This window comes from Rhinolophus sinicus, linkage group LG11 (assembly GCF_036562045.2).
Source record: "Rhinolophus sinicus isolate RSC01 linkage group LG11, ASM3656204v1, whole genome shotgun sequence".
NCBI lineage: Eukaryota > Metazoa > Chordata > Mammalia > Chiroptera > Rhinolophidae > Rhinolophus > Rhinolophus sinicus.
In genome coordinates this window covers 72,663,800-72,678,356 of record NC_133760.1, presented here as the reverse complement: position 1 = coordinate 72,678,356, position 14,557 = coordinate 72,663,800, and the positions used below count along the sequence as shown (strand labels likewise).

Sequence of the window (14,557 nt, the reverse complement as noted above, 5' to 3'; positions counted from 1 at the left end):
CTATGACCATTAAAATCCTCCCATCAGCTTCGTGATATATTATCAGGGGGAAAATGGTTGCAAAAGATAGTGAACAGTTTCATTTCATTTTTGCAAAACACATGCACGTGTAATAAATACTATGTGTATAGTACACACGTGAAATACAGTACGCATGTATAGAGCCATGGGAAAATTTAAAATGTTATCTGTGCTTTACCTATTTTTAATTTTATTTTTTTTCCTACTTTCTAATGAACATATATGTATGTTATAAATACATACATACCCACATACAGAAGTAAGTGAATGAGGGAGAGGGAAGATAAAACCAAACCCTTTTAGTACAGTTTGTATCAAGCCATGCTTTGCTCCCTGCTTCCCACAAAACCTAAGGTTGAGCCACACCTGTGTCTTTCATGTTCCTAAAGCACACCACACCTCTCTCATTGTTAGATCTTGCATATTTATACCCTTTTCTTGAAGACATTTGTCTCCTTTTCTCTCCCTATTCATCCTTCAAATCTCTCCCCCTTTTAACCCTGTGTTTTTTGAAAACGGGGGTTATTTTATCTTGTTCATCTCTATTTCTTATATCTGGTGAGAGCATAACAAATGATCCCTGCGTAAGTGAATGATGAATAATTTTCTTGGCTATAAGTGAAAAGAAATTGAAGATATAGCCTCCCTCAATATTTACATTAATACCTTTTATACAGTCTCAGAAAAGAGCGCCAAGTGGCTTTCTCTGTGGTCTTAAAGTAGACAGTGGTTACTTGTGGTAGGCACAATTTCAGAACGCATGGACTTCTAACTGTATTCGTTTTCTGTTTTCTAAGAAAGACTCATGGATGTTCCCTTACAAGTCAAATCTGGACGTTCAAGCTTTTACTTTTTATTCGATTTTAATTATTTTCACTTAATAATGCTTTTTATTTCCCTAATATGGAAATGATCACAGTCATTTTTAAAATCATTAGAAAGGACTCATTTAACTACCTATATATTGCTACTTAAATTCACTGAGAATACTTATTAGATCGTTTTTAAGGAGCTTAAGATTAATTATAGCAAAAAATATCAAAAAAGTCTTAGTCCTCCAGCATATATTCTTAAATTACATGTTAAATTATTGAAACCAATATGTGAACTTTTAAAACATTGCTTTTTTCTCTCCTATTCCACTAATGAAGGGAAAATCTCTGGATACATGTTCTTATTAATATCCAGATACAATTTCATCAGTAATTGTTTTTTTCTAACCCTCAGTCTACTTCTGCTGCCATTTAATATTGCTCTACAATATCTAATCACCTTCTAATTTTTGTTGATTTACAATACTTACAAAATTTTCTTAAACTGTGAGAAAAGTATTTGAATGTCTTGTTCTCATTACAAGTAATATTTTTGTTTGAAATCCACGGAATTAAAAATAAAATTTATGTATTTTCATATCTTCGTTTTTCATAAAATGTAGTTGCAAATAAAAAATAAAATTTATTTGTATATATGTAAGAAACTTTTCCAAGAGAGGAAAGAAAAACCCTAGAAATGTTGGATCGATGCAAACAAAACTTATAAGGGTATTTAATTGAGTTCGCTCTTGCTACCCTGTATATTCATCATGAGCCAGTTGCACCCACCCTCAATCCCTGTACTACTAATAATGTTAGATCTAGACACTTCTCCTCTCTTATCATGTGCCACCCTGGCCTCAATAACTGTTTTCCAGTGCTTTGCATCAAGTGAATTTCATAGGAGAATGCCTTAGTATAATAATCAATTTCAGGGGCTTAATAATGGAAAACATCTGATGTAGCATATGAAATATGACTGATATTTTTCAGAAAAGAAATTTCATTTTAAAAGTTAAATTTAGTCACATAGTGTACAGCCTGAATGATGACTTTTGCTATTGAGACCCAGGAAAATGGTTATAAATGAACAAAGAAATGGATGTATCCATAGAATGTGATTATATTGTGTGTATAATGTCTGATTTATTGAAAAAGGAAAATTTTCAGCTAACGCAAGAATATATTTATTCCCAGGAATGATTCTTAGTTATGCCAGACAGATGTCTATCATCACACAATATTTCTTTTGTTTATAATTAAAAAACAACAACAATAAATGATGTCAGTTGTTTCCAGATAGCTTTGTGGTATTTTCTTTTGTTTTGGTCTTTGCTGCCACATACCGTGTTTCCCCGAAAATAAGACCTAACCGGACAATCAGCTCTAATGTGTCTTTTGGAGCAAAAATTAATATAAGACCCAGTATTATATTATATATAATATATTATATAAAATTATATGATATGATATGATATGATATGATATGATATGATATGATATGATATGATATGATATGATATGATATGATATGATATTATTTAATTTAATATATGACCCCATATATTAAATGACCCGGTCTTATATTGTAGTAAAACAAGACCGGGTCTTATATAATTTTTGCTCTAAAAGACACATTAGAGCTGATTGTCCAGCTAGGTCTTATTTTCGGGGAAACACGGTATGAGTTTTTCACTCATGACCCCATCATAGAACAAGTGATTCCACGTGATTTTTTAGTCCAGTATTTTCGACACTAACTAGTCACCAAGAAAGTTAAGTTTATATAGATTCTCCTGGTCATAGATTATTTAATGGATGGTCAAAGGGATTTCATCAAAAGTGACTTTCTCTTCAGGAAACTAAAACTCTCTGAGATAGCTAACTTATATCCAGTATAAACAATGACAAATTACTAAACATTTTTAAAATCAGCTTCACTAAATTACAAAAATTTGGTGGAACGCCTTACTACTAACAGTGAAAAATAGGCAAAATCTATTTATTTATTTATTCATTTTTTTTGCCAAAAGTTAGTTTAGTTGGTCTACACCATTCTTTTTTGACATAACACCCTTCTTGTTAACTTCCCAGAAACCTATATTTCATGGAACACACTTTTGGGAACATACTGCCCCTCTTTAAATTATTATATCATTTTTATTTCAATAAAATTTTTAGAGTACTACAATTAAAATGGTATTTTGAAACTTTATGAAACACTATAGGGAATGATAAAAAATAATGGCCAATCTATTGAGCAATTTATCCTCCCAGATACTATTTTTTCCCCCCAATTATCAGCCTTGGCTGTTAAATCATTCAGTCATGTACACAGTTCCAATTACAAGAAACACCTGGCATAAGGAGAGGGGAATCAGTGGGAATTAGCTATGTCCACTTTGTTTTGACCTGTCAAAGTTAGCCAATACAGCGAAGCCTTAAGACACAGTTGGCCTTTTAAAGATAAAACACTGAGGAGCAATAAAGTATCAGATCTGGGCAGGGTGACAACTGCAAAGTTCTAGAACAAAGCCAGGGTCTGACTTTAAAGCAATATTAGCTGTAACTCAGCTCTGCTAGGCAAGCATATCTGATGGGTGACAGCAGAATCCCAGAACAGCTGTTGACTAATGCAAAGAAGTGACATATTCTAGAGAGCAGCTTGAAATGCCACCTGGTTGTGGATTATGGAGAAGCAAAGGCAGAAGGCAGGTCCACTGAGCATGTGGCCAGGGAAGGAAGACCCGGTGACTTCAGCTGAGCGGAGAGAGGCAACCTGGCCCGACTCATAGCAGCAGCCTTTTGAGGCTAAAGCTGTGGAGACTTAGAGATATGTGATCTATAAGGACTCATTCACCAGACTTGGCTTTGAATGAAAGAGTCATTTCATCCCACACAGTGAGTTGTGACAACCGCTTAATAGTAATGATCAAATCACAGCAACAGCATTCAAGTTCAGGAAATAATGAGCTAATTTAAAGCCCAGGGGGAATTTAAGACAAGCTAAATAACAATCTTATATCTTGAAATTTCTCCAGGACACCTTCTCTTATAACTGGGGTCATGGAGTCTTTCGTTCCTCCATGAAAACAGGCAACCTTAATTCTGCATTGCATGCCAAGGAAGATAGCACATTTTCCACTGGAAAATGCCAACTCCTCACTGGGCATGCTTGCTGATAACTGACAATATCAAAGCCTGGACTGATATGGCTGGGTTGGGTTCTGAACAAACCGCCTCAGAGTTTTGTAACTGACATCATATGCTTTACACAGTCCCCGAACACAAGTAGACAAAATCCATTACCAATCTGTTCCAGATTGTCTTGTGTACTTTATGGCTAAGTACTGAATCCCAAGCTAATAGGCACAGCAGGGAAGAAAAATTAGTGATTTATAAATCAGGGCTCAGTTGGTTTTCAGGTATAAAAGATGCCCACTCTTTTGCAGACACTGGTACAGGAGAGGACCAATTGCTTTTGGTGCCCCCCCACCCACCCACCCCCAACCCTGCCTCCGTTGTTTCCACTGCTTGGAAAGCCCATCAGCTCCCACAAGTCTGGTGAACTCCAATATATTTCAAGTTGTAATCTCCTTTGTAAGACAGAGTCGATTACACTCCTTTGTGACAGTACTGTGTCCAGAACAATCTTCAGAACAGCATTTAGCACTTTCTATAGCCATTGTGTGTTTACATATCTTTTTTCTCTGCCAGAACCCAATGAGGGCAGAGATTGTGGCTGGCTCTTAGAGATGCTGAATGGATGTCTGCTAAAGGAATCAATTGAAAAAAGCGAACAAATGTTATAAACTATAAACTTCTTTGGAGAACTGAAAACACATGACAAATGAGTAGTTGATTTTCAAAATCAATTAAAACAAATATTTTCCTTGATGACACGCATGAATATATAAAATATTTATTCATTGTCTACCAGAGGAATTAATTTTAAGTCTTTAGTTAATAAGTAGTTTCCTGCAGTGCTATTATTCAAAGTTAAAAATTATTTGAGTGACAAAGAAAGCATGTGCTGGAAAGGTGCTTTGAGGCTCTTTTTTTCCACTGGAGGGAATAGATTTGGCCTGAATCATTCTCACTCTTGCCTAGTCCCACTTTTGACCAACTGTAAGCCTTTTAAAGTGCAGCTGGTTATGTTTAGGGATGCCATCTGTAGCCATGAAAAAAGAGTCTTCCTTGATGAAGAGTTAATTGGTCTGTAAATATTTTACAAACATGATCTCCATTTCTTAGTACAGTGTGTTTTGTTGTGTTTTGTTTTCTTTTCTTTTTCAGTCTGTGAAGCGTGGGTTTGAAGTCAGATACACCCATGGCTCAAACTCTAGCTACTTTACTTATTAAACTGTTTGACTTCAGAAAAGCTTCCCCCAAACTCTACAAACCTTTATTTTTTCATCTGCGGAATGAGGATAATAATACTACTTCAAAGAGTTGTAAAGTCGCAGTGCTGTGATGTGTAAGTGGCGACCCTGGTGCTTGGCGTAACCCAGGTTCTCTATAAATGGCATCTCCTTGTCAACTCATCAGGCGATCGGTGCCCCCAAAAAGTTAGTCCATAAATACAGTAGGTGTACCTTAGCTCTTCTTTAGCCTGTGGCCTGTCCTCCCACAATTCCCACAATTTTTAAGAGCCGTATGCTTATTGATCACAATTTATGCCATGGAATTCCAGTTTATCCATGACTTCTAATAAGATGTGACTACACAGAGCCATTTCTCTGCTGTATGAAACTCCAACAAAAGTGTTTAAAAACCCTTTAATGGTTAGAACATTTTTCTATTGTTAATGTATTTTTGCCCTTCATAAAACTCTAACCTATGATTATCAAATTGTATAAACTAATCTTTTAATGTTTAAAATTTATTTTAGAGTTACAGGAAGTCCCCAAATACACTTAATCCAGCTTTCCCTAATATTAACATGTTATATGACCATGGTACTTTATCAATATAATCAATACTAAGAAATTTTTTAAAAATACTAAGAAATTAATAATGGTACAATATATATACTTAACCAAGCACCTTATATGGATTTCACTAGTTTTTCAAATAATATTCTTTTTCTGTTCCACCATCCCTAATTGCTTTTTGTTATCGTGTTTCTTAGTCTTCTCTAATCTGTGACAAGTCCACAGTCTTTCCTTGTCTTTCATGACCTTGATATTTTGAAGAATGCAGGTCAGTTATATTTTAGAATGCCTCTCAGTTTGGGATGATATGATGTTTTTCCCTGATTATATGAAGTTAAACATTTGTGGAAAGAATACTGCAGCAACGATGTGTTTCATTTGGTCACTTGCTGACAGGAGTGTTGGCTGGGTTTCTCCACTGTAAAGTTACATTTTTCCTTGTGTAATTAATAAACATCTTAGAGGAGTTACCTTTAAACTGTTCCTATAGTATATTTAGAATATTTTTTAAAGTCTGATTAATATGCATGAAAATATAAAACTACATAGAAGGACTGTCCCATCATAACACAATTATTTTCATAGGTATCTAATTTTTATAATGTTAGGATATGTTTATACTAAAAATTATATTAACTTTTGATCTCACAGTATCATTGGATGTTCAGTTTTGAATGTATCAGCGTTTTCTTCTAGACAGAATTTAGCTTCATTTAGCATGCTTTGAGCTTAACTGTGAATGTATTAAGATGCTGATAAGTGGGTAATCTTTAAAAATAATATTTAATACTAAACAATTACCATTAAAACAGGTGGAAGTCATAACTTAATACATGTAATGAGATAATTCTTTTGTAGCATAATTCATTCCACATGTCACTTGGTATAAGTTCCCTTCAAGTTTTAAAGCCCCCCAATTCTTAAGGATCTTTGGGTGTATGGACCTGTGTGTGCCTGTATAGGTGTGTTTGTGTAATAGTTACCAAGATGAAAGCAGGCAGGAAATGCCCACATGGTGTCCAGAAATGCCCACATGGTGTCCAGTGTAACTGCATGTTTTATTAAAACAGGCAACTCTATTTGTGCCACGCAAGCAGAAGATTCCCTGCCAAAGCCACATTTTTAAGAATCACAACCTCATATGCTTTATTAGTGGACTATTTATGAGTGGGACAGTCGATGCTGGAATAACTGCGTTGGTAGCTATGTTCACTCTGAGTGTCAATACCTCCTGTAAATAGCCTTCTTGCTACTTAATATGTGATATACACACTTGTTATGTTTGGTGTTATCATTACTGATAAGTACGCAGCAATTAAACGTTGTCTTCTAAAGTATCTCTGTAGCTTACTGCCTATTCTCACTCACTACTATTCTGCTTCAGTCTGCAAATAATAGGTTTGCTCCTTTCAAATGGGAAATAACCTTTTCTTTTTGTTGTTGGTGTTACTGTTTTGTCATTTCCCAAACTAATCCCGATTCTTCAAAGTATGAGAGAGCCCATGGTCATGCATTCGGTTCCAATTCCTCACTTCTTTGTTCACAAAGAACTGAACTTTTTCAAATATCCAAATATACAAATTGATTCTTTCTTTTCATTTGCATTCACATCGACCCTTCTGGATTCCATCTGGATCCCAAACCAGAAGTGCTGAAAGACCACAACAAAGGCTGCTTGCCTTGGAGTTTCTAGCTCACCGGAAGTGGGAAACATTAGTCATTCCACAGGCCCCATCTCACTAAATTTTTTGGTCCAAATTCTACACAACCCAGAGACTCACATGTATTTCTAAATTGAGAATAGAGGGTGCCTTTTAAATGGACCTCAGCAAGCAGATCACACTGGCCTCATCCTAGTTAATTTGGAGGCCATCGAACTTACAAAAGGGAAAAATGCATATTAGTTCAGGCATTTGGAATGCAGGAGAAATATAAAGGAGTATTTCAAATATTGATTCGCAGTAATTGAGTAGAACTAATTCATCTGCTTATAATTTGTTTCAATTAACCTTTTCCCTGAATCCATTGGGGACTGACTTAAAAGTCTTAGGTAGTATCATGTGTGTCCCTTTGTCAGATGATGTTTGCTTAAGGAAAGAAACACACAACAGCGTTATGTTATGTGATGGCTCATTACTGCATGGATTCTAATGTGTTATATATAAGTAAGACCATGAACTCCAAACATAAATAGCAAGTCAAGCCGCATATATAATTCTACTACCCAACACCAAGTTGCATTATTTTTAAAAACAATTAAAATTGGAAACATTGGTAAACTTACACTAAAATCAAGTACTGATAATATCAAGTACTGAAAATTATCCATTTTTAAAGCAATGCTTTTAGAGATCCCTTCTGTACAAAGCAGAGTGACTTAGCTAGCTACTCATCTTCGTTAAAATTCAAAATAAGGCCATTTATGTAGGTAAACCTTGTTTACTGCAAGTATTTTATTAGAACAAACTGTAAATAAATGTCAAAATGTCTCTTACTCCTCAATAAAGATGTTTAATTTTGTAGTTTCTGAAAAAGGCAGCTATTCCATAAATTTTTAAAATAAGTTTTATGAAAGGAGATGGAGTTAAGAGACTTAACTGATAAGAGTTTTTAAACAGAACAAAATTAAAGAAGCTTAATTTATTACCACAATCCTAAATTTTGTTTCATTAGAATGAGCCAAGGATGGTAATCATGATTCCAAAATAATTGTACTCATTTCTACCCACTTCTATCTTGTTCTCCAAACACCATTCACTCAGGACTTAAATGGTCATGTTTTCTATCAATTCCAGAATGTTTCATGTGCTCATTCTTCTACCTGGAATATTCACCCAATTCCCTTTTAATTATGTTTCCTCTGATTAACTGTCAATTCTGTGAACACAGGATCGTATTAAATGATTGTACAGGCCCGTAGTCCTCACAGCCCTGAGAAGGAACCAAACCTGCCAACATCTTGATTTCAGATTTCTGCCTCCAGAACTGGGAGACAAAAACTTTCTGTTGATGTAAGCCACCCAGTCTGTGGTACTTTATTGCAGCAGCCCTAGAGAACTAAGATACCTTCAAAGGAGCTATCAGTCTTTTTCTTATTTTCTATTATTTTACTTTGCTGTTTCAACATTATTTTCTTTACTTAAATTTGTATTTTTAAAAATATGTCTATAAGCATGTTTCATACTATTGGCAAAATCTTCAGCTCATACCATGTTTCCCCAAAAATAAGACCTATCCCGAAAATAAGCCCCCATTAAGATCTCAGCCAGACGGATGCATTTAGTACATTATGACGATGTTCCAGAAGATGACATGACTGTATTTGAATAAATATAGATTGTTGTACATGAAAAAATAAGACATCCCCTGAAAATACACCCTAATGCATCTTTTGGAGCAAAAATTAATGTAAGACCCGGTCTTATTTTCAGGGAAATAGGGTATAAGACCCAGTCTTATTTTTGGGGAAACACGGAAAGTAAAAAGTAAAAGTTCATTTTGGCTTTCCCATCTCTGGCCTATCAATTTAATCTTCTAAGAGAGCCACTGCTCAGAGTTTCTTGTGGATCATTCCAGAATTTATGTATTACAGTAAACATATGTAACATCTACCACTTTATTTTACTTAAATAAATTTGTGGTGTACATAATGTCTTCCAACTTGCTTCATTGCTTTAATATCTTATATGTCTCTCCATACATTCACCTGCATCCTTCTTTTCTAAGAATCACCAAATATTCCATTATATGGGTGTAGAAGTTATTTAACCTGTTCCTTATTGCTGGACACTTAAGTTGTATCAAGTTTTCTATTACAGAAAGCACTCCAGTAAATTTCTTTGAAGACTTGATAAAGTATATCTCTAGGATAAATTCTTAGTATAATTATGTTTGTGAAATATTTCCAAGTTGCCTTCCATAAAGGATATAAGTCTCTTTTAATATGAATTTATATGCATTGTACTCTTCATGAAAAACATTCAGTTTTAGGATCACCATGATACGTAAACTGATGGATTCTGCTATAATTTCTGATGGATTATGCTATAATTACTGATTGCTAATGTATACCTCAGCTAATTATTCTAAAACTGTTCATTCGGTGGCTAGTACTATGGACCACACAATAGCTACTTGGTATTTATGGCTGGGTGACTACGATACAGGGAAAATAGTTGTGAAATTTACAGATAATGAGCAGACAGAAAATAATTGATTCCTTGGGGGAAAGATAGCAAAATTCGTGCCTCAGGAACCTCATTTCTTACGGGAAAATGAACATTCCTGATCTAGAAGGGGACTCTGCCTTTCTGGGTGGAGGCGACTGTGCCCGGATTGTTCAGTGTGAGCGGTCACTCCTGACTTACTGGAAATAGCAGCAGCCCCGGGGAAGGGGGGCAGGGGGGGAATGAGTCCCTCTGGAAGAAACTGTGTGCCACAGGGAGTGACTGTATGTTTTTGAAGTTAGGTGGGCATTTTAATGGGAGAAGGGGAGAATTGTTTCGTCTTAAAGGAATGACTCCATGGGGCCAAAAAAGTAGGGAAAGTTTAATGGCACCTATCAGATCAAATAGTCCAATTTAGTATTTCTCTGAAAATATAGCAAAATCACATTACAAATTACAAATACCATTAATTTCTTTGTGGCTACACACTTCTGTAAGAAACTAAAATGGGCTTCCAGAGGACCTGGTAACAAGAAATAGTGGTCATGTATTTCATGGGTACAGCACGGGGCAAAACCAACGGCACCTTAACATCTCCTGTTAGTCACTGCAGCACTTCATGAAAAGTTAAGTAAATGTTTTAATTATGTACTAAACATATATACTCTGCACATGTTTGAACAAGAAAATCCCTGTTAATTATCTTATTGCACTCAACTGCGAGCTATGACAATCCACTCAGGAATTTGTGAAGTCTCTAGCAAAATGATACACTCTAAATGTGGAACTTTCTGAGATTAATGCCATGTTAACCAACTCTGCTAAACATTACCTTTTTAGTGTACTTAGACTCGGAGGCTTAAGACACTTAGACACTTAAGACCAGGAGAGCTGTCATTCATTTTCTGGAATATGCCTGAACTTGACCAAATTACTAATCACACCTGTGAAGAAAGAAATGAGAGACACTAATGACTTTTTTTTTTTTTGCCAAGATTAAGTTGTTTCTTCTCCCCCCGCCTCCTTTTTTTATTAGTAGAGGTAATCACTGTTAAAATCTAAAGAAATACTCAAAAAAATTCATATGGCCTTAGAAGGATAGGTCTCATGAAACTCTTAGAGAAAGAGAGCAGTTTGGCTGCATCTTACACTTTCAAGTAGGAGATTGTTTTTACTCCTGTAGCAAGAAATGCAGAGGTAGGCAGCCCATGGTCTTTCTTTCTGCTCATGTTTGCCTCGTGGTCACAACATAGCTGTTCCTTTCTCAGGCCCACATCTGCATTCCGAGCAGTAAGAAGAAACAAGAGTAACAAACAAAAAGTGGCATCATGGAAGCAAAACTTTTCCAGAACTCCATAGCAGATTTCCACTTACATTTCTTTGGTTAGAATTCTGTCACACAGCCATGTATGAATTCTGTCATACAGTCTCCTCTACAAAGGAGACAGGGAAGTAGAGTTTTGTTTGTTTGGTTTTTTCACTGTTAGATGCATTGCTATCTACAACAAAACAAAGGTCCTTCTGTTAGAAAACAAGAAGGGAGAATGGCTATTGTGTAGGCAGGCACCTGACATTGTCTGCTGCAGTCCTTGAGATCATTGAATGTGAGTCTTGCATCTCTCCTCCCTCCACCTTTCATTGTATGCCACTATGCTCTTATCCCACAAAACGTGCACAGAGCCTGCCCAGCTGTACTGATACTGCCTTTTCTTCTCCTAACTCCCTAAACTTTTTCAGCCAGTCTCTGGACATGTGTCTGTATTCGGCCATGTGCTTTGTTTCATTCAACTTTAAGGGTAACGTTGTTTGACTGCTCCTAGAAAATGATTAATATCTACTCCAAGCAGGCTGCCCTGGCTTTCCAAAACATCAGGATTAGGATATATGAACTGCAAACAGAGATTAACTTCTCAGGAGAAATTCAAAAGGAAGTACAGACTCCAACAGAATATTATTTGGCCTAAACTACAGAGAAGAGGGTGTGACTTTGAATTTTATTTACTTCCAAATCTACCGTCCATCTCTCAATCTCTGTTCTGTCTGTCCTTTGCAATATGGCTTTGATGCCGGTCCTGTCTTGGAATTTACTGGAGTCGTGGCTGGTTAGTTAGAATCAACACTGGTGACCTACCGACGGTTGTACAGTAGGTGCCCAATGGGAAACTCCAACTGAGGCAGAAACAGCACTAGGCCCAGTAACCATTCAAACAAAAGACAAGGCCAACAGGTTAAGTGTTGGGAGCAGTCACAGAGCGCCTCCTACTTACACTGTGCTCCTCTGTGTTCTTCACTATGTTTATCACATGGGTTCATATGTGGGGTCCTAGGGATTCAGAAAGTGTAACCACTGAAACTTTAAAGGCATTATCATGCTCTATTGCCAGTCATTTGTTTCAGTAGCTTTAATGTCAGATCAGAAAACATGCTTATTATAGTAAATTTGCTCTAAGCTACACCTAAAAACGTAACTTGAACAAATTAGATACAGATCTCATCTCAAGATTAAGAAGAAACTTCTGACGAAGAGTTAGACGATGTCTATTGAGGTCAGCGGTTCGCATTCTTCGTATGGCACTTTGTACATTCTAGATATTAAATTAATACCTTTCCATTTTAAAGATGTACCCACAGTACTTAGGACCAGGTTATTAATGAATCACGTTTCATCGGAGTTAAGAGTTTATAGTACCTAACTTTGGATGTGCCATCTGAAGAAAAGATTTTATGATTTGATTGTTAAAATACAGATTGTTGGCATATCAGTTTGTTAAAAAACTTTTTTTGCTGTTGTTGTTACTGACGATGTCAGATAACTCCTTTTCCCACCTCATGGGCTCTGACATGCAATTCCTTCTTCTTGGAATTCTCATCCCCCAATTTTTTGCATTCTTCCATTAAGGTGTCATCTCTGCAGAAAGACTGCCTATGACTAACCTATCTGAAATAGCCCACATCCACTCATCAGTGATTGAGCTTATTTCCCACAGAGCAAGCCATCAGCACACGTAATAGTACATTTTCCTCATTGGTTGATGTGTGCCAATTACATGCAGGGCTTCAGCTGGACAGACTCGCTAGGACTTCGGCAGCTGCGGTCTGGACTCCCTTTCTAATACCCTCCAGACGAATGTTAGGGCACAATCAGGAACATACACAGCACGTAGACCCCAAACAATAATTTTCAGGCAAAGATTTAACTAAATACAGACTTTTAGAAACATTTCAACATCATTTGAATGTATATATATGATTATATGTAATGAAAAATATCTATATGATTAATAAATCGAACACAACTGAATCTGAAATACCTGAATTTAGGTGACTTAGTGGCACATCCATGATGTGTTTCATATGGGAGGTATTGTCCTGTAACAAAACATGTTCTTTGGTTTTTCTTAATTATGTGCCTTGGAAATCTGTCCATGTTAGTCCATTTGGGTCGATCCTTATAATATGTTCTTTATGCATTTCATGAGAGTTTCTCTAGATTAGCCTTTAAGAAGTCTGACTTCTGGGCTATGGAGTCTGTGAATTTTAATTTTAGTATAAACTGTTCTCCAAAGTAGACAAACTAATTCACACTCCCATCAGCAGTGTATAATGGTAATGTTTCCCTAACATTTAATGTAAAAATTTTTTAATCTGATACATGCATAATGACATTTTTTTCTAGCCTTAAAAAAGGTCCCATCTCCACCAAAAATAAATGTATACATAAATGTCACACACACACACACACACACACACACCTTATTCACAGATGTTTGTTCATACTAAAAACTCCTCACATTATTATAAACTTTGTATTATTTTTAATTGCTTTATTATAATGAACATTTTAATACAAATCACATTCCTAATCTTTAATCAGTCTCCTAAACTTTAGTTTCAGTCATGAATTAAAAATGAAAATAGGTTTACTGAATCAAGATTTCAAGGAGTCTGTACACCACCCCATGCCTTTTGTCCGTTGATATTCTGGACCTTTTCATGTGCGATCTGGGAATCTGAGTTGGGGATTAGGATATTTCAGAGCATGAGGAAAGGTGACTAGAAATTGCTCATTATAGGCAGAGTTACAGAGCAAAGAAGAGGTCAATCCAATTATTTCTCTCCATTGCTGAGAATGTGTCATATAAAGAGGAAGACAACTCTAACCTTTTATGAATTTAATAAGTACTGATTGTTGCCTACTGTATGGCAGGGACTGGGCAGATGTGTAAAATCATTATTTGTTCTCATGGGATATTCAGTCTAGTGGAAAAGACACAAATAAACATTATCAAATGGTGAGACTATGAAGGAAGCAAATGGTGCTGACACAGACAAAAGCAGGGGTACCTAGTTGTGCTAGAATTTCTTGCTGAGACCTTGAATGCTCTTCAAGACCTTACAGACGCTCTCCATGCAAAATGAGGGGAAAGCATTCTTGACAGAGATTACAGCAATTTTACCTGCCCTAAATTGTGACAGACTGAGAGAACCTGGTGAGAAGGATGGCAGTGGAACCAGGTGAGGTAGGATAGGAGGACGCAGCAGGTATTGGTGCTTTGAAGAAAAAGCTAAGAGAAAGTGACTGCGGTCCGACCTGCTGGACCTGTCAAACTATGGATGGCACTGC

At 36.2% G+C, this 14,557-nt stretch overlaps 1 protein-coding gene across 2 annotated transcripts in view; it reads left to right on the top strand.

Annotated features, from left to right (window-relative positions):
- CPED1 (cadherin like and PC-esterase domain containing 1) overlaps positions 1–14,557 on the top strand; it is a 250,109-nt gene that overhangs the window by 189,952 nt on the left and 45,600 nt on the right. The window lies entirely within an intron of this gene.